Here is a 26,616-nt window from a genome sequence, read left to right on the forward strand (position 1 = left end):
CCCTGAAGAAAGAGATTGAGGAAGACTACAGAAAGTGGAAAGATCTCCCATGCTCTTGGATTGGTAGAATCAACATAGTAAAAATGGCTATACTACTGAGGCAAAATCTACATGTTTAATGCAATTCCCATCAAAATCCCAATGACATTCATCAAAGAGATAGAAAAATCTAACCTAATGTTCATTTGCAAACACAAGAGGCTGCGACTAGCCGAGGCAATACCCAGCAAAAAGAGCAATGCTGGAGGTATCACAATTCCTGACTTCAAACTATATTACAAAGAAATAGCAATAAAAAGAACATGGTACTGGCCACAAAACAGACATGAAGACCAGTGCAACAGAATAGAGGACCCGGATATGAACTCACACAGCTATACCCACTTTATTTTTGACAAAGGCGCCAAAAACATTCAATGGAGAAAAGAGAGCCTGTTCAACAAATGTTGCTGGGAAAAGTGGTTTCCCACCTGCAAAAAACTGAAACTAGATCCATTTCTATCACCCTGTAATAGTATCAACGCAAAAGTGGATCAATGACCTTAATATCAGACCTAAAACTCTGAAGTTAGTACAGGAAAGATCAAGGAGTACTCTGGAAGTAATAGGTATAGGCACGGACTTCCTCAATAAAACCTCAGCTGCTAGCAACTAAGAGAAAGGATGGATAAATGGGACTACATAAAATTAAAAAGCTTTTGCACAACAAAAGAAATGGTCTCTAAACTGAAGAGACTACTCACAGTGTGGGAGAGAATATTTGCTAGCTATACAATGTTTGCTAGCTAAACAGAATATATAGGGAACTCAAAAAACTAAATTGTCCCCAAATCAATGAACCAATAAAGAAATGGGCAATTGAACTAAACAGAACTTTTTCAAAAGAAGAAATTCAAATGGCCAAAAAACATGGAAAAATGCTCATCATCACTGGCCAAAAAGGAAATGCAAATCAAAACCACACTGAAATTCCACCTCACACCTGTTAGAATAGCTATCATCAAAAACACCATAATCAACAGGTGTTGGTGAGGATGTGGGGGAAAAAGGAACCCTTGTATACTGCTGGTGGGAATGCAAGCTAGTGCGACCACTCTGGAAAAATATGGAGGCTCCTTCAAAAACTAAGCATAGATCTACCATATGATCCAGCAATCCCACTACTGGGGATATACCAAAAGGAATGTAACTCAGGTCACTCCAGAGGCACCTGCACACCCATGTTTATTGCAATGCTATTCACAATATCCAGGTTATGGAGACAGCCAAGATGTCCCACTGCTGAAGAATGGATTAAGAAAATGTGGTATTTATACACAATGGAGTTTTATTCAGCCATGAAGATGAATGCAATCTTATCCTCTGCAAGTAAATTGATGGAACTGGAAACCTCATCCTGAGCAAGAGTAGTCAGGCTCAGAAGATCAAAAATTGTATGTTCTCCCTCATATGCAGACTTTTTTAGTTCTAGTGCAATGTTGTTGGACTTGGGTCACACACTAAGGGGAGAACACATTCTGGAGGTAGGAAACCAAAAACTTGAAAGTGTTTGATGTCATCACTACAGAGGAGCTAATCCAGTAACCTTATAGATATCCTTATCTCAACTAGAAACACCCTTGGTCCTTCCTATTACTTCTTATACTCTCTCTTCAACAAAATTAGAGATAAGGGCAAAATACTTTTTGCCTAGTAGTGAGGGGTTGGGGGTGTAAAGAAGGGGGGGTAAAGAAGGGGGTGGGGGGAGTAAGGGAAGGGGTGGGGGGAATGGGAGAGAAATGACCCAAACATTGTATGCACATATGAATTATAAAAAAAATGACAGAGGTCAATTCTGGAACGTGACCGGGAAGTAGCGAAGAAGTCTCGTAGAGATGAATGAATTTGGAGTGCAATACACTTGTGCATGGAAGCAATGCTAAGAATCTCTCTGTATAGATATCCTTATCTCAACTAGCAAAAACACTATGTCTTTCTTATTATTGCTTATCTCTACTCTTCAACAAAATTAGAAAAAAGTGCAGAACAGATTCTGCCTGGAAGTGAGGGGGTTGGGGGTGAGAGGGAGGTGGTGTGGGCCAGGGGGGAGAAATGGCCCAAACAGTGTATGCACATATGAATAAATGAATAATTTTTTTAAAAAACCCAGAAAACAAAAGAAGTAAATTGCCCTCACAAGAAGTGCTAAGCAAAATGTTATGGAATAGGGAAAGTCCACACAAAAGGTTTGATGGTAAAAGAATAAAGGAAACTCTCCTTAGCAGATAACAGGTGTGTAATCTGGGTATAAATAACTGGCATTCTGCAAAAAATAAATTTTAAGATGGGAGATCTGAATTCCAAGGAACAAGCAGACATCAGAGAAGTGACTTCAGCATTCCCCCACTGGAAATAATCTCAGAAGATATGTTAAAGACAAATAAATGAGGGTGACATGTTTCTCTACACATATTTTACTGTGTTTTTCCTCAGTTTTACTTCTAATACCTTCACACCATATATTTCCCCTCTCATTCATAACTTGCTACTGCATGTTTCCTTTCTTCATTTTCCATTATTTTAATTTCTTAGTTATTAATAAATACATTTACATTTTTAAACACCTAGTTTATCCCCAAAGTATCTTAGTTCCTTTTCTTTGTAGCCCTATTAGGAAACAGTTAATGTTTACAATGTTTGCTCCTACATCTAAGTAACTAGATTGTTTTCAAATTGCATTTTTGATGCTTGCTTTCCCTCCTCTCAGTGGTAGTGAAAGAGATATCCAAACTAAAAGTTACACAAATCACACAACATTTCAAACAAAGTATAGTAAAATTTATAGAGCTTCTGAATAACACGAGATAAAAACTATGCCTTGTGTCTGCTTAACCCAATACCTTAATCTGATTAGAATGTTTTATTATAAGTTTAATAAAATAATAGCTGCAGACAAGACAAGAAGATATCTTTACACATTATACATGTAGGAAATTGATGTCATTGTCAACTGTTTTAGAAAGTAATTTTCAGTATATAGAAAATATATATCACATAATGCATACACTGAATTTTGGGTGAGTTATAGAAATTCCTCAAATCTATACATACTACAAACACATCTTCAAGATTTACAGACAAAGAAATATAAAGAATGTAATTGCAAAATTGCACACAATGGCACAAAGGTAGGAAACATTTTAGTATGCACCAGAGGAGAAAACAGAGAATATACGAAATCAGTGTATCCATGCAAGGGCATACTTACTATGCAGTTACTAAAGGAACAAACTGATTCCTATGGATAAGCATAACAAAATCTCTAAAACCTAATGATGAATGTAGAAAGTACCCACTAATATGAGTATGTTATGGTAAAATATGTAATGTTTAGAGATTCATTATAAAATCTAGAAATTCTGTATGGATATATTTTTATACTAAAACTATTATAGTTTGATCAAATCAGATACAAAGGACTTATTTATGTTGGCATGAGTTATCAGTAATGAAAGAGAAGAAGGTAAAAGTATGAAAACTGGGAAGTATAAAATAGTTTTGCAATTTCACATGTAGTCTTAATTTTAAAATTTCTTGAACTAATTAGCTGTCATTAGTAAGAATTAATTTTGTTGGTTTTCAAAGACACCTTTCTAAAATTATCCTATACTTTTCAATATATTTGTATCAGACCATATCCTACACATGAAAGGAAATATAAACTCAAGTGAGTGCTATGTAACATTTAATTTTAAACACATTCTGGACAAAGAAGGAAACAAATTATGTACCAAAAACCATGTTGGAAATATAAAATTCTTCCAGTGTGAAGTTTTAAACATTTTAAGTAGTAATTCATTACATATATAAAATACTCAGTCAAAATAGTTTGATCTATCTAACCTTCCTTGTGGATAATAGTGAGTTAATACAAAATTGCAGATTTCAAGGAATTTATATTATGGTGAGTTATATAAATACCTATGCACATTCTTCTATAGGAACCACACAGGTGTTTGAAGAACACAGTTATTCTGGTACACTTCTGTTATTTTTGTTTAAATGGGTCATGTGAATTTGGACATAGTCTCCCATCAAGTTGTGAATTATCCAAGATATGAAGAAAAAAATAAAACTGAGCTAATGTCCCTTTGGCTGTTGAGAATGGAGACTTACATCTCTTTCCAAAAACCCAATTTCTACTTAAAGAAGATTAAGTTTCTAAGGTTCTGAAGGTAAAATTAGGCATGTAAGGATAGAATGCAAGAATGCTAAGACAAGTAGTAGTTTGCTGGGCAGCTCTGTGTTTGTGGCTCAATCTGTCTGATACAAATACCTTCAATGAGGAAAACTTTTGCTCCACTTCTCCCTTCAAATCTACTAGTCAGTTCATCTATGTGTCAGATGAAGATTTCTCAGAAATGCAGTTCACATCCTAAGACTAGAGCAACACAGTCATTGTGTTCCGTGTCTGAAAACCCAGCACTCATGAGGCTGAAATAGGGGGAACACAAGCAAACCTGGGGTAGACAGCAAACCCTGCCTCAAAAACAAACAAAGAAAAAATGCAATTAAAATATAGCAAAAGCCTGGAAATTAGAAAACCCAGTATGGTATATATACTATTCAATTGTTTTCCAAGTATATTCAACAATTAATAAATCTAACATATTGGATCTAGAAGGTCTTGCCATACTAGGTAAAGAACATAAGATAAGTGACCACAGATAATTAGGAGAAAGAATGGATGGGTATTTTACAGCTACCTACTTTTACTTCAGTGTTTCCTAATCTCTGTAGATATTACCTAACTCTAATAGGTTCAAAATTTTGATTACTGATTTGTCTTATCAACCTATTTGATAAATTAATGAATAAAATAATTTAGAGGAAATACCTTAAATTCTCTTTAGACAATGTTTTAAAATAAATGGTGATAGCAAATCTAAAACATGCCTTCATGTCTGCACTAAAAGAATGTTGATGGTACCAGGGTTCTTAAGAGACCCAAAATGGAAAAGTTGTATCTATTAACTGTAGATAAAGAACATAAGGTTCAAAAATATTAACTAGAACTTATGGAAGGTTTTACAAAAAATGGAACAGCCTTGTGAACTCTAATAGCTCCTAAAGATTTCAGGCATTAAGAATGTGGGGTACTCTTGGAGAATACAGAATGAATGAATGCACATGGGAAGTGATAGCTTGGCAATCATTTATGTCAAGCTCCAGGATTTCCACCTTCTGAATTATCTCCTCCCTTGCAGGGTAGAGGAACTTGTGAAAATGACAGTACCGTCATCCCATAATTATGTTATTTTGCATGATAAATGTAAAGGGTATTTTAAAGGACATATACACTTATTTAAGGATATAATTACCTCATAATTTGAATTTTGAATCAATGAAGAGGTTAGATATCCTGAACAGAACCAATTGATCGATTTGTGTCATTATAAATCAGTGCTAGGTGTCAGAGACATTTCTACAGCTGTGAACTTCCTTCAGAAAGAGGCACACTTTTCAAGTTAGTCTCAAACACACAAGAACAAGAAACTAAATTGATCAACAATTTGAATAAACCTGAAAAGGTCCCTTACCTGAAAAAGAACATTAAGCTATATCTATATCTGGTTCGAGCCCTGTGAAAGTCTTCACAGATGATCAAGTCAAGCCATACAGGCTCCTATCAAATGGAACTATGACATAGTAAGTGGGAGTTTTATAAAGGGCCAACTTTTTCACAATTTGTTACACAGAAAGAGCAAAATTACCAGATTTGGTATAACAAATGCTACAACAAATACCTTTCTAAGACAAATACTTTGGTTGTAAAAGAAACTTTGGAAGTGGGTTAGCATAAATCAGTTGTCAGACAATTATTAGAAATCTGGATATTGAGCATGTTGACTACAAAGAAGAAAGGAAGGAAAATGGAGTTGAGGAATTACAGCAAGTGGGAACCATATTAATATAGTAGAAAAATCATAACAAACTTCTGTCCAATGTTTAAATGGAAAGAGACATTTTTAAGTAGTTAATGTGGATATACTTGAAGTAATTTCCAAGAAACATATTGAAGATATTGCCTTATTTCTTCTTGCTCCATATTGTAAAAACGTGAAAGAAGAGAGGTAAACCTAGGGAAGAATTGCTAAACATAAAGGAACCAGGACACATCAATTTTGAAAACAAGGCAAAATAATGCTACAGTGTGGAAATGACTAGTAAATCATAGCACAGAAAACAGGAAGTTGATGCTAGGCAGGTTGGAGCATGCCTGTAACCCTAGGTACTCCAGAGGCAGAGATAGGAGTGTTCATGTTCAAAGTCAGCCTTGGAAAGAGTGAAGGAGACACTATTTCAAAAATAATCTTGATATGGTGTTGGGAGGTGGAGTCAGGGACAGAAGAATCACGCTGTGAGTATCCCAAGCAAAAGTGAAGAAGACCCTCTCTCCAAAACAACCAGGCTTGATGATGCACCTCCGCAATCCAGCTACTCAGGAAGCAGAGGTGCTAGGATTGTGATCTGAGGCCAGGCCAAGCAAAACACAAAACCCTACCTGAAAACTAATTAAAATTTAAAGGGTTAGGGGCATGCTTCAAGTGGTAGTGTGAAGCCCTGTGTTCAAGTCCCAGTTCTGAAGACAAAAAATGCAAAAACCTTCCTAAACCCAGGATGATGATGATACCATCTTCTGCTAAGCCTTTAGAATTATCAAATGATAGAGTGCTCAGAGGCAGAAAGTCCTTTGAACAGGTCAAGGGTGAGCACCACAGAAATTTTCAAGTAAGCCAGAAGGTCCTCAAGATGCTCAACAACATTGTTTCTTAGCCATCTTTGCAGGAGCTGAAAAGAATATCTCCAAAAAATTTTTGGTTGTTGTCTTCATTTAATAAATTAACCACCCTTGAAGTACATGAAGACTCACATAGTTCTTGAGAAAATTGTTTCAACAGAACTATTTTCAGCTTGGGCTGAAAGAGACAGAGAGTGCATGCACGGAAAGGCTGCCAGTCTCAGAAAATTGTTTTCGCGGCATGGATGTTGATAAATATTATGTAGTTGCAAACACATATTACTATTTGTGGAAAAAAAGGGAACATTGACTAAGAAGGGGACACCAAGTTCCCAGAGTCAAAACCCTGAACTGTGGGAGATTATTCCCAGATCTTGAAAACTAATCAAGGAGAAGCTAACATTTGTCCTGCCCTTTTGAACCAAATGCTGGTAAATTTCATTCTATTCCTGTCCCACCATCATTTGCTGAGATTTTTTGGAGCTTTTAGATTTGTCTACAGGGCACGATTACGAACAGAGATCTCTGCTTAGAACCATTAAGTGGTGGAATTTTTGACTTTGCGCTGAAGCTATCGTGAAATGATACTCTTGAGAGACTTTTGATTGGGGAAAATATATTCTGAAAGAGGGAGGGAAGTAAAACATTAGGTCAACAAATGGACTATTGTCAGAATTCTGAAACACCAGTTTCTTTGTCCCTAGTTTGTACTGTTTGTATAATCCTCACTTTTGACAGTGAACAGTACTTGTTACATGGGAAGTGGACGTTCCGTAAGACCTCTAATAACTTGTTATTTAGATAAGCAAAAAAAGAATTAAACTAGGTGCCCTCTAAAGAGTTCTTATTTGTCAGAGAGATGCTATTGTTACCCATGAAAAAACAAAATGTCATTGTGAACATTTTATGAAGAGAACTGTTAGGAGCTTAGGGATTCAGCCTGGCACAGTAGGGAACTAAAATTTTCCTCAAGTTGAATGTGCTCTGTAGAGTTACCCAAGCTCCACACAGAAGGCATTCAGGTCAACACGTGATTGCAACTCCATAGATCCTGAGCAGATAACAAAACTAAGGTATATTTGGTCTGTTGACCCTCAAAAAGAGTAATAGGGTAGGTTTTATTCTTTTGTTTTGATTTTTTTAAGAAGCAAAGTTTGTAGTGATTTGTTATGCTTACAGAGAAGCTTATGATACCTTAGAAGTAAAAATAAAGTAGAATTTGAGTTACTTATTTCAGAAGGAGACAGGATCAGGAAGTTTCTAGAAAAAGGAAATACCTACTTAATCTAAGATGTAGACAATAGGTTATTACACAAACTGCAATTATTTCAGAATGGCGATAAATAGTAAAAGGGATTAGCAACAACAATGTTGATAATATCTCAAGCACTTTCAGGCAAAGAACTGCAGACAAAGTTTCAGGTAAAAATGTTGTATATTATATCATTTACTTTTCATAGTAATGTTATCAAGTAGGTTCTACTATTATCTTCATTTTACAGATGATGAAAGAGTGGGGGGCGAAAAGACCCAATGTGTAACTTGCCTGAAGTCATTACAACTAAAATAGTTGGAAGCCAGAGTCAAATGCACACATTTGCATTTTCCATCAAGTTGAATGTGACTCTGTAGTTAAGGGATTAAGGTCTAAGGATTAAGGTCTAACCAAAAGGCAGATATTCAGAAGGTTATTCATCAATAATGTGATTTGTCCTTTATATAATATAATCTTGCACAAGAAGTACTTCCAAACATTGAAAAAAATGCAGTGAAAATTTTCACAGACAATTTAAATATTAAAATTCTTTCAGATACCAGTGAAAAATGCAAGTGAGAGCTGCTGAATGAAGTCAAAGCTTCATATAAAGAATACATATGCTTTGGATAAATGTAAAAGAGTTAGAAGATTGTAAGAGACACAATAGAGAGAAATTAAATATTTTCACAATTTAATCAAATCAAGAAGCCTTAAATAATTTTGAATTACAAAAACTGTTTTAAAACAATACTATATGAGAGTGTGTATCATTACTATTGGTTGATTAAAATGTAGCCTTTAATGCTAAAAATGAATTTATTGGTGTTTCTAAGAAGTTGTGACATAATTTTTTGCATTTTATGCATTATAAGTTCTAATCAAGAGGCAGATCTTCAAAAGGTTATTCATCAAAAAGTGATTTATCTGATTTATGACTTACAATAAGATTTTACACAAAATGTAGCTTCTAAGAGTGAAGAAATGCAGCTTATGTTGTTGATATCATCTTACCTTGGATCAGCCAGCATTTGCTTATGAACCAAAGTGCAAAGTTGAAATTTTAAAAGTATAAACAATATTTTATAAATAATATATTCCAAAGTATGAAAAATAAGCCATATTTTTTATAGCTTATAATACCTTAACCCACAACAATTTTGATTAATCATGTATAAAATTCATTTGAATTAATCAGGTATAAAATTCATTTGAGAAAACATCTAGGGTTATATATAGAGTTTAGGACACAAAAGCTTGTGTTTCCCCACTTTTGAATCACTGGGTAGAAAAGCAGCTCAGACAAATTGGGATGATATATATATATATATATATATATATATGTATATATGTATATATGTATATCATATATGTATACATATATATATACATATATAAGTATATTTATCTTCTTTCCAAAGTGATACCAGTTTGCATGACTGTGGCTTCTGATGTATGTCTACACAAATAAGTTAGGAAATACACCAAGGATTCAGAATAGGGTAAAGAAGCAGTAATGTCATTTAAATAAAATCTGAGACTATTACCTGATTTGGGGCCTTTTTTATTTGGTTCAGAATTGTTTGCTATTTAAGGGTATATACAAATGTCTTCTTTTCCTCTCTCTCTTTCTCTCACCCCTCTTCTATTCTATATGTGTCTATCATATAATATACACAACCAATAATCTTTTCATAGAGTTCTTAAACCACACAATTCTGCTATTTTTACACCATCCTTTTGCAAATTCCTATGGGTAATATTTGTAATATACTTTGCATGTTATCACGTACCCCCACAAAATGACAGTCTATTTTCAAGCTTTGAGAGACTCATTACTTTGATCTTTAATATAATATCCACACATTTCAGCTGTACATAGGAACCATCTAGGGAAAATTATATCTTCTCTGAGGGTTTCACCCTTGCAAAGAAGGCAAGATACTGCTTGATCCACACCTCCAGTCCATTTTTTGCTCAGGTTATTATGGAGATGGTGTCTTGCAAATTAGTTCCCTTCCAATACGGGTGTTACAAGTAGTTAGGATTATAAGCAGGAGCCACCAGTGTTTAGCCTTATCCCTTAAATATGATTTACTTATTTGGCCAGAAAGTCTTAGTCAGTTTCAAATATCATATATCCTGACATCTTTTTGAATTTTCCTAATTGTATAGTTTTCATAACTTTAAAAAGCTTTGGCTCTTATTGGGCATATATTTTTATTATAATATTAGTGTTACAGAAATGTAACATTCCATAATTCCTATACCTCATCAAGGAGGAACAGCTCCATCACTATTAATTCTTCCATAACTTGTGTCCATAAGGTTACCTCTCTTCTAATTTTAAATATTTCTATAAAATAGAAAATAGTTACATACAATTCTATAAATAAGGCAGTGCAAATAGAAAAGTGGATCATTTCTTTTTTTTAATTTTTTTATTCATATGTGCATACAAGGCTTGGGTCATTTCTCCCCCCTGCCCCCACCCCCTCCCTTACCACCCACTCCGCCACCTCCCTCTCCCCCCTACCCCCTCAATACCCAGCAGAAACTATTTTGCCCTTATCTCTAATTTTGTTGTAGAGAGAGTATAAGCAATAATAAGAAGGAACAGGGTTTTTGCTGGTTGAGATAAGGATAGCTATACAGGGAGTTGACTCACATTAATTTCCTGTGCGAATGGATCATTTCTGATTGCTCAACTGTAACCACTGTTTCACATACATGACCTAATGACACAACCAGGCTAGAAGGTTTTTGTGCTATCTGCACTTGGGAGGAAATACACTCTCACACACAGTGAAAGTTAGATTTGGAATTGCTGGATCCAGCCATCTGCTTCGCTTTTGCAGTATTGTAGGCACCCTATTCCTTCCGAAATCACTAGTAATCAAGAATAAGTTAGGGCCTATGTGGATCTATAAATTATGTCTTTGGCATGCACATAATTAAGATTTTTTAAATTAGTAACTTTAGAAGAGTTCTATTGTGTTATTACTCTGGGATATTTAACTATACATGAATTCATAAGTGAAATATGTTGTTGTCATATGATATCACATCATATCTTTAGCTTAAACATGTACTCAAACATCATGTTATTCAAAACAATATTTTTATTACAACATTTTTATAATGATTCAAAATTTTCACCAAGATCAAGTTTATTATTGTGGAATAGGTCATTTTGTTTTGTTTTAAGATTGATGGCAATAATAATGTGTTACTGATAAGAAGAGAATATAATTCTTAAACATGGCTCTAAATGCAGGACTTTAGTACTTTAGTGAAGTTAAAGAATACCTTTGTATATTCATTTCCTTTTCTGGAAATGTAATATATAAGAGTACTTACTTCTGAGAGTGCTTGTGATTATTGAATGAGGGAATATGTATAACTTCATAAATTGGTGTGTGACACGCAGTATAGGCTCATGAATTTATAGATTTATTGGTGTCATATTTCTAGTCCTCATATCTGTTCCCTGTGTTCATCCTTACATTATCGATTTGTATCACTACAATACAACTTTTTGCTACTCACAAAGTTATCCAGAAGTATTAGCATCTATCAGAAAAATTGTAAGAAATTTAGAATTTTGATTATAATCTTAGGTTTACTGTGTCAGAATTTAAATGATCATAATAAGCAGACTTCCCATATATTTACATTTTTAAAGTACTGATATAGGCATATAGGTTTTTCTTCTAATTATTCTTTCTACATAAATTTATAACATTTGTTTGTATACAAATCACTCCACTATTACCTTGTAATCAGTTTTTACAATTATTTTTATTTGAATAATTTGAAAAGTATAACGTGAAAAAATTCCAATTCCAAATGAATCTGGTTATTATATAAGAATTTAAAACACAACATTTGCAAAAGAAGATGAAATGAAGAAGGAGGAAGCAGGGAAGGAACAATAGAGGAATAATCAAGTTGCATTTAAAGGCTGTCAGTTGCTCAGAAATTCATCAACCTAAAAAGCAGAGTTTCCTTTGCCGTTTGATTTGTTTTTTCAGCCTGCAATTTGACCTGCTATGAAAGAAAAAGTACATAAATGTGTATAATCTTTGATTGATGTTCCTTGCAACTGTGGAGCTATAGAGGTCCTTGCAAAGCATTGTGCAGCACTTTGGGAAATTAAAAAAAAAAGAAAATATGAGTTATTGCAGACTTTCCTCAAGCAAAATGCACTAGAGTACAACATAAGTAAACCGTGGTTCAATGGACTTACTCTGAAGAAAGAGGTTTAGATTGTGATCTATATGATATAAAATGCCTTATATATGCTCACCTCACAAAGTCACCCATTGGGAACCATGAGAGGAGGTCAACTGAGGGGTCACTGATGAAGGCTATTCAGAAAGTGTTTGGTAGATTCCTAGGTATTGTAGTACAACGTGACTATAATAAATATTTGTGGTTTTGCTGGGAAAGAATTTTCAGCACCAGTGCCAGAGTAATCTACCATGTGTTTCTAAAGGGATTTGCTTTTATGATCCTGACTACTTGAGCTGAAAATTCTCTTCTGAACATTCTGAACAATCTTTCGCTCTGCTATGTGAAATCATTCATACATTACACATTGTTTGACCTCCTAGCTTTGGTAACACATATATGTGCAATGATTTCAAATATATTAACAATATTGAATATGCTTTTAAATAGTTTTGCTTTATTTCTTTATTCATTTATTCATATGTGCATACATTGTTTGGACCATTTCTCTCCGCTGCCCACCGCCCGCTCCTTCTCCCCTCACCCCCTCACTTCCAGGCAAAACCTGTTCTGCCCTTTTCTCCAGTTTTGTTGAAAAGTAGACATAAGCCATAATAAGAAATACATAGCGATTTTGCTAGTTGAGATAAAGATAGCTATACAGAGAGATTCCTATCAATCCATCCATGCACAAGTATATTACAACCTGAATTGAATTCATCTGTACCAGACCTCTTCCCTACTTCCTGGTCACCTTCCCATAGTGACCTCTATCATTTTAAGGTTACTATATTAACTCCTCTACAGTGGAGACAACAAACACTTTCAAGTTTTTGGTTTCCTACCTAACCCTAATCCTCCTGTATATGTTCTCCCCTTAGCGTATGACCCAAGTCTAATAATATTACTGCATTTATTTTAGATCTAAAGTCCACATATGAGGAAGAACATATGATTTTTTGTTTTCTGAGCCTGACTAACTTAGCTTAAGATGATATTCTCCAGTTCATCAATTTACTTGCAGAGGATAAGACTGCATTCATCTTCATGGCTGAGTAAAACTCCATTGTGTATGAATACCATATTTTCTAAATCCATTCGTCAGTAGTGGGGCACGTTGGCTGTTTCCATAACTTGGCTATTGTGAATAGAGCTGCAATAAACATGGTTGTGCAGTTGCCTCTGGAGTAACCTGTTTGGCATTCCTTCAAGCATATCCCTAGGAGTGGGATTGCTGGATCATATGGCAGATCTATGTTTAGCTTTTTAAGAAACCTCCATATTGTTTTCCAGAGTTTTTGGTGGTACTGAAGTTTGAACTTAGGACTTCATTCTAGTTAGGCAGGTACTCTAAACACACAGTCCTATTCTCCTTTAGCTTGTCTTTCAGGCAGGGTCTTGCTTTTTGTTCCAGTACCAGCCTCAGACCATGATCCTCTATGCCCTGGTTAGGTGGGATTATAGACATGCTCCACCACACATGGCCTATTAAATATTTTTCCTATGAAATATTTCACTCAGTTGTCTGATAAATAAGAAGTACAAGTCTTGAATAAAATTCTGACTAGAACATTTCATGTAGATATGCATATTATGTTGCCTGTAAACACTAATGTAGATAAATACATTAGTAATAAAACTGAGTACACATCTTCCTTTAAAAATGCATGTGCAATATAATATTTAAGATACATATTCAAAACAAAATAGTTCACAATGATTCCTTTGGTAAATCATATCAATTTGGAGAACAGATTCAACTTTTTGATAAATATAAACTTAATGTGAAAGGTTCTTTATCATATTCAGCATGTTTAGGGAAACATTTTATTTCAATTAAATTTGCCATTTTCATCTTGTATAAATGATATGCATTGTACAATGACTTATAGTTTATTAAATAAATCTCCAATACATTCAAATGTTTAAATAAAAGTCAAAACACCTCATAATTAATAATGCTAATAACCTTGAAAATTCTCAGTGAGTGATTGATGCTATGGTCTTTCCTTTTTTAGCAACCTTGTTCTAGTTGAGATCTCCTTTGATCATCATTACCACATAAACATGGATGAGATCACCTTTCTTTTCCTTTTTTTCCTTCATTCTAAACTGATTTATTTTGTTGCTTCATGAGAAAAGTTTTCCTAAAGCAGAGTAGTCAACATTGCTGCAGGACATGGAATAAGCATAAGTTTTCAAAATCACAGGGATGAGAATTGGACAGTAAATGGTTCAAATTCAGAAATACGCTCCAATGTAGGAACAGAGTGTAGGTCCTACAGTGAGGTTATTGGTTGAAGCAGTCCATTAATGATGTTACTTACAAAAATGGAACAGAAATATTTTAGCTGAAACTGGATATTTTCAAGTACTTATTTTGTTAAGTTGCAACTAGCTTCACAAATCCTAATCTCATTAATAAATACTGGTGTTTAAATTTAGTGTTAAGAAAGTTATTTAAAGTAAGAAACGAATTTGAGTTTACTATTCCTATTTTACCATGGATTATTTTGAAGGTAATTGTCTATTTCTTCAAAAAACCTACTTTTCAAAGAAACGTATAACCTTTTCTTGGCTTTCTGAGTGAGTACAATATATAGTTATTAACTGGATATCTTCTCAGGGATATCTCAAAACCACCTCAAATTTAACATAAGACTAGAATTCCTGTGTTCTTCTCTCTAAAATATTACCAATTATTCACGAAATTAAATCTACCCATTGCAAATAAATCAGTCATTCAGGGTCACTCTTTATAACTTCTTTTTTTCTAAAACCAGGATATAATATCTTTCCTATTGCTCTAAATTTTATGTGTTCTAAGGCAACTTCTCTATAATAGCTATTTTCATAAACAAAATTATCATGATCTTTTACATGACTTCAGTAATTTTCTGTCATCTGTTTCCACATTAATGTTGTTCTTGTGTAGATAATTTTTATGCAGAATGATTTTATAAATGCAAACTAATCATGGTTTTGTTCCCTCATTGCTGATTTTAAAAAAATCAAATGGCAAGAATCTTTCTGATAGTCAATAATATTCACAAAGTCTATCTTTAACCTGTTTCTCAAACCTTTTCTGACACCATCTACCCATCAAATTTCGGTAGAGAAATGGAACCACAGTATAAATATGGGATTTGTGACAAAGCACTAGTCTACAAAATTGTAAGACTGGTTAAGATGTCAACAAAGTTATTCCCTTCTCATCTCATACTCTCAAAGAACAGATACATGGGACAGAAGATTGATGAAAAAGTCAGGAACTCAAAATCATTAAATAATATCCCTCAATATACTAAAATGTTTTAATCCTTATTGGCTCTAACCTTTGTGATATGTATATACTGTGGAAGCCAAGACAGCTTGTCCAAGAGATGTACACATGCCTCACCAAGAAGTCAGAGTGGATGATGCAGGATATAGCAGAAATGCTACCTGATTTCAAAGAGCTAAGGAAAATATATGCAAATCTTGATTAGGAAATACATAATTTTTTGACTGAAGGTAACACATTACGAAGCCATAACAGCTATGTTTACTATTATCTTTCTGTGATTCCTTGGCATGTAAATTATATTCTCTTGCACCTGGAGACACAGGCTATTTCACAGAATATAATATTGTTTGAAACAATATCTTTTCTCCCATTCTTTAGCACTATTTGACTTTAGTTTAGCCACTTTAGCATTTTTCTATCTCTCTTATCATATAATTTTTGGGTGTACAATATTTTAAATCATTGCTATGAAATGTATCTCAAGTCAACATTGAGAACCACAGGGAGGCCAAATACCAGGGGAACAGTTGGCTAAATCTTGACTCATCTCACATAGTGGTTTCAACTCATTTCCAGTGATATTTTTGCACACAGCATATTGAGATTTCCAAATTGTGTTATCTTTGGAAGGAGTAAATTTGTACTTGGTTGATTTAAACTTCATTATATAATAATTTCATGTTTTGAATTACTTTTCATTTCACATATATTTGTAAGTATTTATCATTAGGTTTAGCTGGTATGTTCTTTCAGAAGACAGTATGTAAATTCAACCAATGAGAGTAGAGAAGAATATAAACTTTAGTGAAAGAGATGTCAGCCTGCGCCTCTTTTGAATTATTGGAAAAGTTTGGAGTTGCAAACTTTTATGAAGAGTGGCATTCCAGAGACGTGAAAACAGACTCAATGAATGGAGAAGGAATCATTAATTAAACGTCTTAAGTTTATTGTACTAAAATACAAGTAAGTTCGTTTCTACTTTTTCAACCCATATTAACAATACTTTTTCATAGAAATTAAACTGCTAAAACAACAACAACAACAAAAAATCCTCAGAAAGGTTAAAATCCATGTGAAACATATGTAAAAGGTTAGTAAAGTATTGATCATTCTTGTCTTATAATCTGTGACTACCAAGTTTGAGACCACATAGAGTAGTTTTAGTATCTCAAAGGGAAAATTGGAAAGACCCATTTAAACTGCCACATTTCTCTGGAAATGAAGTAATATCTTAAGCTAGTGGAAGAAAATACTTGTTAAAACAAACATTTTAATGTTTACATTTTAGCAGATAGAAACATCCTTGTGAAAGAGTCTGATATATTTAAAAATATTAACTGAATTTTCAGCCTAATCCTAATATAGGAATTTCTCTATACAACTCTAATAGGAACCTCTGGATGAGTTTCACTAAGAATTAGGCTATGATGTTTTCTGCTAACATTACTTTGGCAATGGAAAATGTGAATGAAACAAAGGAAGGTTTTGTAAAAAAAAAAAAAAAAACAAAAAAAGAAAAGAAAACTGTCCTTATCTGAGAAAACAGAAAAAATGGCAAGGAGTTATTCAAAATACTGAATTATCATGACTAACAAAAGTTATCAAAATTGAGAATTCAGGTATATTATTTATGTCTGTTGTCACTGCTGACCTGTTTTAGCAAATTAAGTTTGTGTTTCCTTGTTGTTGATTTGATTGTCTTCAATATTGACAACAAATATATTGAGAAAATACACATTTTAGACCCAGGGATTATCTCTTTAAACTGACAACACTTATACTAGGTAAGGGAACATGAATATATTCAAAAATATTTCTATTCCCACTAATTATCTGCCAGACACTATTCTAAAGCTCAGATTTTGTGACTTAACCAAATACAGATTCCTGGTCTCTTACAGTTTAAATTCTACTCTTAAGTCCAGAAACTAACCAATAAATATCATGCAAAAGTATACAAGCAAATGATAAAAGGAATAATATAAAGCTGTGTATGTGGAAACAAGGAGGCTGACAACACGGGGTCACTTGTTCAAATTCTAAATTGGGGCTTAATGGTGAATTCATTGATAATGTTTGAAGAAAGATTGGGAGAAAAAGAAAGGGAAAGCTGAGATGTTCAGGAATTTGTCCATTTCTACTTAGGATATCAAATTACTTCTCATATAGCTGTTTGTAATAATCTCCAAAGATTCTTTGATTTTCTATTATGTCAGCTGTAATGTCTCCCTTTAACTCTGATTTAATTTATTTGTTTCTTCTCTATTTTCATAGTCAAGCAAAGGCTTTTTAGATTTTGCTTGTCTTTTCCAAGAAGCAGTTCATTTCATTGATTCTGTGAGTTTTTGTTCTCTATTTCACTTATTTCTGCTTAGATATTTTATTTTTCTTCTATTACTTTTGGTTTATTTTTCTCTTACATTTCTAATTCCTTGTGATGAAAGAAGGAGTGTATTCATTTGAGGTCTTTCTGCAGTTTTGATGTAGGTGTTGATTGATATAAACTTCCCTCTTAGTACAGCTTTTGCTGTACCCCATAAATTTTATTTGTTGTGTTTCTATTTTAATTTCTTTCTTTAAAAGTTTTAATATTATTTTTGATTTCTTCCTTTATCCCTAGGTTTTCTAAAGTAAGTTGCTTGATTTCCTTCTGTGAATTTAATTTCCAAACTTTTTCTTCTTAATGATTTATAATTTTATTCATTTCTGATAAGAAAAGATAATTGATAATATTTTAATTTTTGAAACTTGATTGTGGACTGTCATATGATATCTCCATATGCTGTTGAGAATAATGTGTATTTTTTAATTGTTTGATGGAATGTCTTATAGATGTCTGTTAGGTCCATTCGGACTGCAGTACAATTTAAGTCTGTTGTTTCTTTGTTGATTTTCTGTCTAGGTGATCATTCCATTGTTAAAATGAAGGTGTTTAAGTTGCCAAATATTATTATATTGGAATGTAACTCTACCTTTAATATTTGTTTTACACATTTGAGGGCTCCAATATTGGGTGCATATATATTTAAAACTGTTGTTTCTTCTTGGTGATTTGACTACTGTATTATTGTATTAGGACTCTTCTTGCTCTTTTTATTGCTTTTGAATTAGAATCAATTTTTTCTAATATAAGCATGACTTCTCCTGCTGTCTTGAATTCTATTTGCATAAAATGTTATTCCATCTCTTCACTCTAGTCTACATGTGTCCTGAACAAGTTGGAAATTGGGTGTGTACACTTTGTTTCTTTTTTTTTTTCAGTCAACAAAGTTTCTAGCATTATCAAGTCATATCCTAAGAGTCTTAGAAGAAAAATCTAAAGGTTAAGTCAAAGAAAATCAATGTTTATAATTTCAAAGGCTATGGGGAAAATTCAAGCATATTTAGTGAATCTTGTACTACTCAATAAACCAATTGGGAAGTCTGAGTTTTTAAAAATATAGTTCTTATGAAGATAAAAAATTTCTGGCATACAGTGATGTTTTCCTTAATGCTAAGACAGATTATATTTGGGCCTGCTATAATAGTCATATGGACTGTGATAGATAACATGAGATTTTATGACACAGGAGAATGATTTGGTTCATATTTAAATACAAAAAGAATATAGGAATTAATAGTTAAAGAATAAGTTGCAGGTCAGTAGAAGAAAAGTTACAAAAAAAGATGAAGGCAAGGCGGATTCAAAATAAACTTACATATTAGGGTTATGATAAGGGCAAGTCTGGATGAGCACACAGTAGCATAGAATACAACTGTGGTGGTCAGGAGCTCAGATTTTGGGTGATGGGGCATGTTGGTTAGTGCACCTAATATTCCATTGAGTAAATATGTTCTGGCAGTGTATTGTATAGCAAGGAGATTAGAGCTAATAATAATGTACAGTTCATTCTATAATCTCAAGACATTGAATATTAAATATTCTGACCATGTGCGAAAAATTAAGTATGTGAAGTAATGGATATGTTAGTGGGCTTAATTTAATCATTTCACTATTCATGTAAACAGTGTGTCAAAACACCATGTTGTGCACTAAATATATATACTTTTTGCAAACTCTACCTAAATAGAGCTAGGGAAAATTTTACAAAAACAAAAAATATTAGTCTTAACCAAAAAACCCAGACCAAACTATTCAGAGTAATGTTTGATAAAATATCTGTGCACTGTTTCTTATGCATGTTAGCACTTATAATTAATCATCACAATTAGTTAAAACAACAATAAAAAAACAGCTTCAAATCTACTCTGGGATAACACTTAAACACAGAGAAATTTGACATCCAAAGAATACTACTTCTTTCCATTACATCAATTACCATTCTTTGCTGAATTTGCTAGCATGTTGTCAATTTATCAGATTACATTTATTTATTTTCTTATTGTTTATTCTTTTAATCATACGTGCATCCATTGTTTGGACCATCTCTCCCCCCATCCCCTGCCCCTTCCTTCCCCCCCTACCCTCCTGGCTTCCAGGCAGAACCTGTTCTGTCCTCTTGTCCACCTTGAAGAGAAGACATAAGTGATAATAAGAAAGACATAGCATTTTTGTTAGCTTGAGATAAAAGTAGCTATACAGAGAATTTCTTAGCATTGCTTCCATTCACATGTATATTACAACCTGAATGGGTTCATCTCTGTCAGACCTCTTCACTACTTCCTGATCACTTCTCCATAGTGGCCTCTGTCACTTTAAGATTACTTTATTTGCTCCTTTATAGTACGCACATTAAACACTTTGATGTTTTAGGTTTCCTTCCCTTTCCCTATTCCTCTTGTATGTTTTTGGTGCCTTTGTCAAAAATAAGGTGGGCATAACTGTGTGGATTCATATCTCTATTCTCAGTCCTCTATTCTGTTTCACTGGTCCTCATATCTGTTTTTGTGCCAGTACCATATTGTTTTTATTGCTATGGGTCTGTAGCGTAGTTTGAAGTTGGGTATTGTGATACCTGCAGAATTGCTCTTTTTGCTGAGTATTACCTTGGCTATTCATTGTCTCTTGTGTTTCCAAATGAACTGTAGGGTAGATTTTTCGATATCTGTGATGAATGTCATTGAGATTTTGGTGGGAATTGCATTGAACATATATATTGCTTTTGGTAGTATAGCCATTTTTACTATGTTGACTCCACCAATCCATGAACATGGGAGATCTTTTCCCACTTTCGTATATATTCAGCCATATTTACCAGTATCTAACAAAAATACATATGTGAGTACTCATATTTCCTGTGAATAATCTGAAATAAATTACAACATTCATCCATTTGTACCCTTTGTTATTCACCTAACAAATATTTACTTTGCAATTTATTTGAATATAGGTTTTTAAGCTAGTCCCTAATGATTTCCTCGATTTCATTGGTGTTTGCTATAATCTCCCCTTTTATATTTCTAATTTTATTAATTTGGGTCTTTTCCCTCTTCAGTTTAGTCAGATTTGTAAAGAGTTTGTCAATCTTATTTTACATTTTCAAAGAAACAACTTTTTGTTCCATTGATTTTGTTTTATTTTTTATTTTTTTGTCTCTATTTCATTGATTTGGGCCCTTATTTTTATTATTTCTTTCCTTCTCCTAGTTTTGGGCTTAGCTTGTTCTTGTTTTTCTAAGAGTTTGATAAGAAGATCATTTATCTGAAGTCTTCCTGTGGTTTTTGTGTGTGTGTGTGTGGTGTTGGGGGGTTATTTCTTGTATTCATATGTACATATAATGTTTGGGTCATTTTTTCCTCCTTCCCCCCACTCCCTCCCTTTCCATGCCCTCTTCCTCTCCCCTTCTACCCCTTTGCTGCCAGGCAGAAACTATTTTTCCCTTATCTCTAATTTTGTTGAAGAGAGAGTATAAGCAATAATAGGAAGGACCAAGGGTTTTTGCTAGTTGAGACAAGGATACCTATACAGGGAGTTGACTCGCATTGCTTTCCTGTACATATGTGTTACATTCTAAGTTAATTCTTCTTGAACTAACCTTTTCTCTAGTTTCTGGTCCCCTTCTCCTATTGGCCTCTGTCACTTTAAAGTTTCTGCATTTTTATTATATGCATTCATGGCTATAAACTTTTCCCTTAGGACTGCCTTTGCTGTGTCCCCTAAGACTTTTGTAAATGCCACAATACACCCCCAGCAAAATAATAAAAAAAGAAAAAACACTTAATAATTTATTTTTTAACCTTCTATTTGGATGACACTCCAGTAATGTTTGAACATACATAACAAATACAATGGTATCATTCATGATTCACAAGTTTAAAAAATTGTAGATTTGGGAGTATTTTCAAAAATGTCATCTTGAAACTTTACATTGTACTTATTTCTTTATACCTAAGTTGTTTACTAACTGGTCAATTATTTCCATTTTCTTTCATTTAAACTGTAAAAGTGTCACAGTTCTTTGGATATAGAACCTAGTTATTGCCAAGATAAAAATTTAAAGAATTAATTTATTTATAATCACTTTTGTTGATGAATATAACTCTACCCATCATGCTTAATCTTTGACAGATCTCCAGTTGAGTGGATTTTTACATTTTGTGGTCTTCCTAATTGTCAAATTTGCATACATACAATCCAGTTCCACACAGCAGAGAGACTGATGGTTAGAAGTCAAATTCAGAAAATTCAAATCACTTACATCCATCAAATAAAATAGGTTTTGTAACTGACCCTCCCACACAGCCCTCAATGATCCTGCATCTATTACAATACAGACTGATAAAAAGATGGTGTTTTTTTTTTTTTGGATTGACAGTTCATACTTTTATTCTAGGTTTCTGCTAATCATAAATTTCTTTTGAGTTTTTCCTTAGCTTTTTAATTATTCCTGGCATTGTTATATTATTCTATAGCTGTATTTCCTTGAATAGCACTAGTAATTCCATAAACAGTTATTGTTATTTGTTTCTTTTCTATATTCCCCACCAATAAACTACATAAAGTATATGATCTGGTCAGCCTTACCTAATCCAGTTGTTGACCAACAAGGCTTAAGTAGAACATATGTTTAGTTAATAATTCTTAATTAATACAACAGATAAAAGATTATTTAGAAACAAATACAAGTAAGAGAGGTTAATTTTTAATTACTCACATATTCCACATAAATATCTAGCCTTTTATCTTCAAGTGATAACTGCCTTCTCTACAAGGTTATGAATTGAATTTCATTTCTTTTTGATAATCTATTCCTTACTTGATTTGCCATTTAAACCAGGTCAAAGAATGTTGAAAAAATGTTTCCACTTCTAAAGCATGTAGTCTTACATTACCAACAATTGGATTTTCATTTATTTCACAACTCTCAAATCCTGTCTTTTTCTTTATCATGTTTTCATGGTTCTCAGTAAATGTTCTATAATTTGCTTATAGGTAAACTCCTAATTCAAAGACTTTAATGAACTTTAAAAGTGCTAATTTAAAAATATTTGCATGTCAATAAAAAGTGTCATAGTTGTTTCTAAATTTTAGTTGTTTATTTATGACATTTTCGTGTATTTAATATTATCTGAATTATAAGTTAAATCCATTTGATGTTATGTAGCAATGATTAAACTATTTAAGAGAAAACAAACTTAGCTAAAAAAGTAAAAACAAAATTGCAAGTTTATGACAGTAAATAATAAAGTAATTTGAAAGGAGGCCAGTTTTCTAGGAAACTCCTTATCTAGCTTCTGAAAATTCATTGTTTGTAATTCTCTGCATTCTCAATATTTCTTTAAAAGCTATTTACTTCTTCCTTAAGGCAACTAAATATAACTATGATTTAGAAATCATAATTACCTCTAGAGTGGTATTTGTACAAAATATGATTTGTTTGCTTTTCAGGAATAGATAATTAGAAAGATATACTTAATTATATCAGGAGATAGCCTGAAATTAATATTGTAATTGTAAATTTACAAAATATTGATTGTGCTATTCTGTTTGAAATGCCCTACCTTGGATGCCTTCATTTCATCCCTTAAGTCTTGGTGAAAATATTCCACCACCACATTGTTTGTATTAGTGACAACACCTTACTAAAATGCAGTGCACTATGTGATGATATTTTACTTTTTGCAGATCATTTATGAGTATCTGATATTATTTACATATTCTGTAAACCTAAATGAAAGCTCTTTTGGGATACTCAATGCAAAGTTTCATTTACTTTATTATCCACTGATTCTCCAGTTCCAATATTACTATTTCACACTTAGTAAGAGTTAAAATACATTGCTTGATTGGTTGAATATGTCAATTACTATTCTTTAAGTAATTAATACATTTTCATTAAGTGGACAGGAAGTGACAGATTGTTGGCAGGCACCACTTTTCCAAGTCTCCACAAATCTTGATGGAGAACCTCAGGTTTGTGGACATTAGTATGCTTAAAAAGAGAGTTCCAGTGTAAGGACAGATCATCAAAGGCAGAGTTGTCAACTTCTAATTAAGCCTCTAAAGTGAAAATCTTCTAAAGTCAATAGGCTTAGACCTGAACTCTGTGCTCCCCACCTGAGGTTTTTTGTTGTTGTGTTATTTCTGTCTGGACATGAATTTCTGAATTACTTCCTACAAGAGCCACTCATGAGAGCCACTTTGTGTTAAAAAAAAATGGCATTAAAGGCTAAGAGCAGATAGGAAAGCCTTGCCTGAGTCAGTAGACAGGATCAGGGTCTGTCTTCCAAAACAAGAAGGGTGCTGAGGTGAGTTGGCCAGCTAATTAGAGCCCTAAACTTACTGCCCAGCTCAGCACTGTACTGATACCCACAAGTGACAGGAGCTATTTTCCCTTTACTGCCTAAACAGAACATCAAACTGTAGGCCTATTTGGAAAAGTGGGTGTGTGTGGAACCTTGTCATGGACAAGCTAGAGCAGCCATTGAAATACCTGAGCAGGGAAAATTGTAGGCTCTGAACATGACAGAGTGCTTTCTAAAAGACTAGCTGAGCTTGGAGAACCCATAAACTACCCACAATGGCTACCTCAACACTTGGAAATGCCTCACCTCACACCAGCAGCTACCCTAATCCAAAGAAACCGTTCCCCTTCCTGGTTACATCCAGGGAATCCAGGTTTCTATTGGGACATGAGAGTAAATGGGACACGGGAATTGCAGAAAAAACCTGAGGACCAGAGATTAGAAGGGAACATCCAGTGCACTGAGTGAGAGAACACAAAAGACTTCCACCCTTACCCCAATAAGGAAGAAATACTGACTGATTAAAGTACAATATATTTACAGGTAAAATACTAAAATGCTCACTGAACAATAAACAGACACTTAACCAAGAAGGACAGGAATGTAAAAAAGATCATGATATGGGAAGGAAAGATAATTTGATGAACTATCAAAATGAAGAAGCTAAAGGAGGATGAACATGTTCAATGCAATCCCATCAAAATTCCAATGGAATTCATCAAAAAGAATGAAATCTCAACCCTAAAGTTCATTTGGAAACACAAAAGACCACAAATAGCCAAGGCAATACCAAAGAGCAATGCTGGAGGTATCACACTACCTGACTTTAAACTATACTCCATAGCCAAAGTAATAAAAACAGGCATAAAGACCAATGGAAATGAACAAGAATCCAGATATGAATCCATGCACCTATGACCAGCTTGTTTTTGATAAAGGTGTTGAAACATATGAAGGAGAAAAAATAGCTTCTTCAACAAATGTTGCTGGGAAAAGTGGCTATCTGCCTGCAGAAAACTGAAACTAAATCTTTGTCTTTCACCCTTTGAATTGAACCAAAGTGCATCATGTACCTTAATATAAAGCCTGACACTTTAAAACTACAGCAGAAAGAATAGTGAATTCAATGTAACATATAGTGCTCAGCAATAATTACCTAAATAGATCTCCCATAGGTCAGCAATTAAGAGAAAATATTGAGAAATGCAAATTAGCTAATCAGGTTACTATACTGGTAGGACATATAGTTTGTATAGAGAAGAGAATTTTGAAACAGATGGGAAGGTGGGCATTTAAAATGGCCATACTTCTTTGTCATTTGATCATCTTTGTCTTCATATATAATTCATAATTAAGATTTGAATGATTTCCTACTATAGTCCCAAGTAATAATTCATTACAAATTGAAGTACATATTTTAAAATTGATCCTTTCCTTTAAAAAGATAAGACATCTAAGAGACTGAAGGTAATATTTACAAAGCATTAACATCTACTCAGAGAATCATTATCTACTGCATGACAGGCAATATTCAGTCACCTACAGTATTGTTCAACTCTGAAAAAAATGTGTGTACAGAAGGCAAAGTTCAGACTCTGTTGCTTTGAGAAATATTTTTGTAAGTTCTTGCCAGTATCTTAATAATGTCTAGCCTGGTACGAGTTAACTTTCTTAAATAAGTTTTAATTTCCTCATTTTTCACATGTTAATAATAATTGTGTCAGCTTATATATTTGATATATAAGGATTATATGAGATATAAATCACTATGAATACTTAAATTAATAGATTTGATAGACCAACTAGCTTTAAAATTCAAATCAATATGTACTTTTTGAAATTCTTGTATCTAATTAATAGGTACAAAAGCCTCAATTACCTACTTGCTTGTATAACCATAAAAATTTAAATGTAGGCAAATTCTAACTAATTATGCAGAATATCTTAACATAATAAGTGAAAAACTAAATTAAAACCTTTTTCATAATTTTCCCCATAAAACAAAATTGTAACAGGCATATAACCTCAGTAATTTTATTTTTTTCTAAAATTTCTCAGCTGCAATTATTAATATTCATTTATTCTTCTGGAAGATGCCAGTAGGATCTATAATTTATAATTCTCCAGCTCCTTTTTTGTTCCCCATTTGACTTGTAATTATATGGAGAGTGTTATCAGTAGAATACTTCCCACTGTGTATCCTTATGAAATAACTGTACCACATGGCATACAAAAGGTTCATATCAAACTGTTATTTTGGTTTCTTTAGCAGCACAAATGCACCTGTTCTCAACACAATTAAGATGGGCCATATTGAAGATAATCAAAACAAATAATGAAAAATTGTTTTGCTTGATTTAGAAAATAAGGCATAAT

Source organism: Castor canadensis, chromosome 6 (genome assembly GCF_047511655.1).
Source record: "Castor canadensis chromosome 6, mCasCan1.hap1v2, whole genome shotgun sequence".
NCBI classification, from domain to species: domain Eukaryota; kingdom Metazoa; phylum Chordata; class Mammalia; order Rodentia; family Castoridae; genus Castor; species Castor canadensis.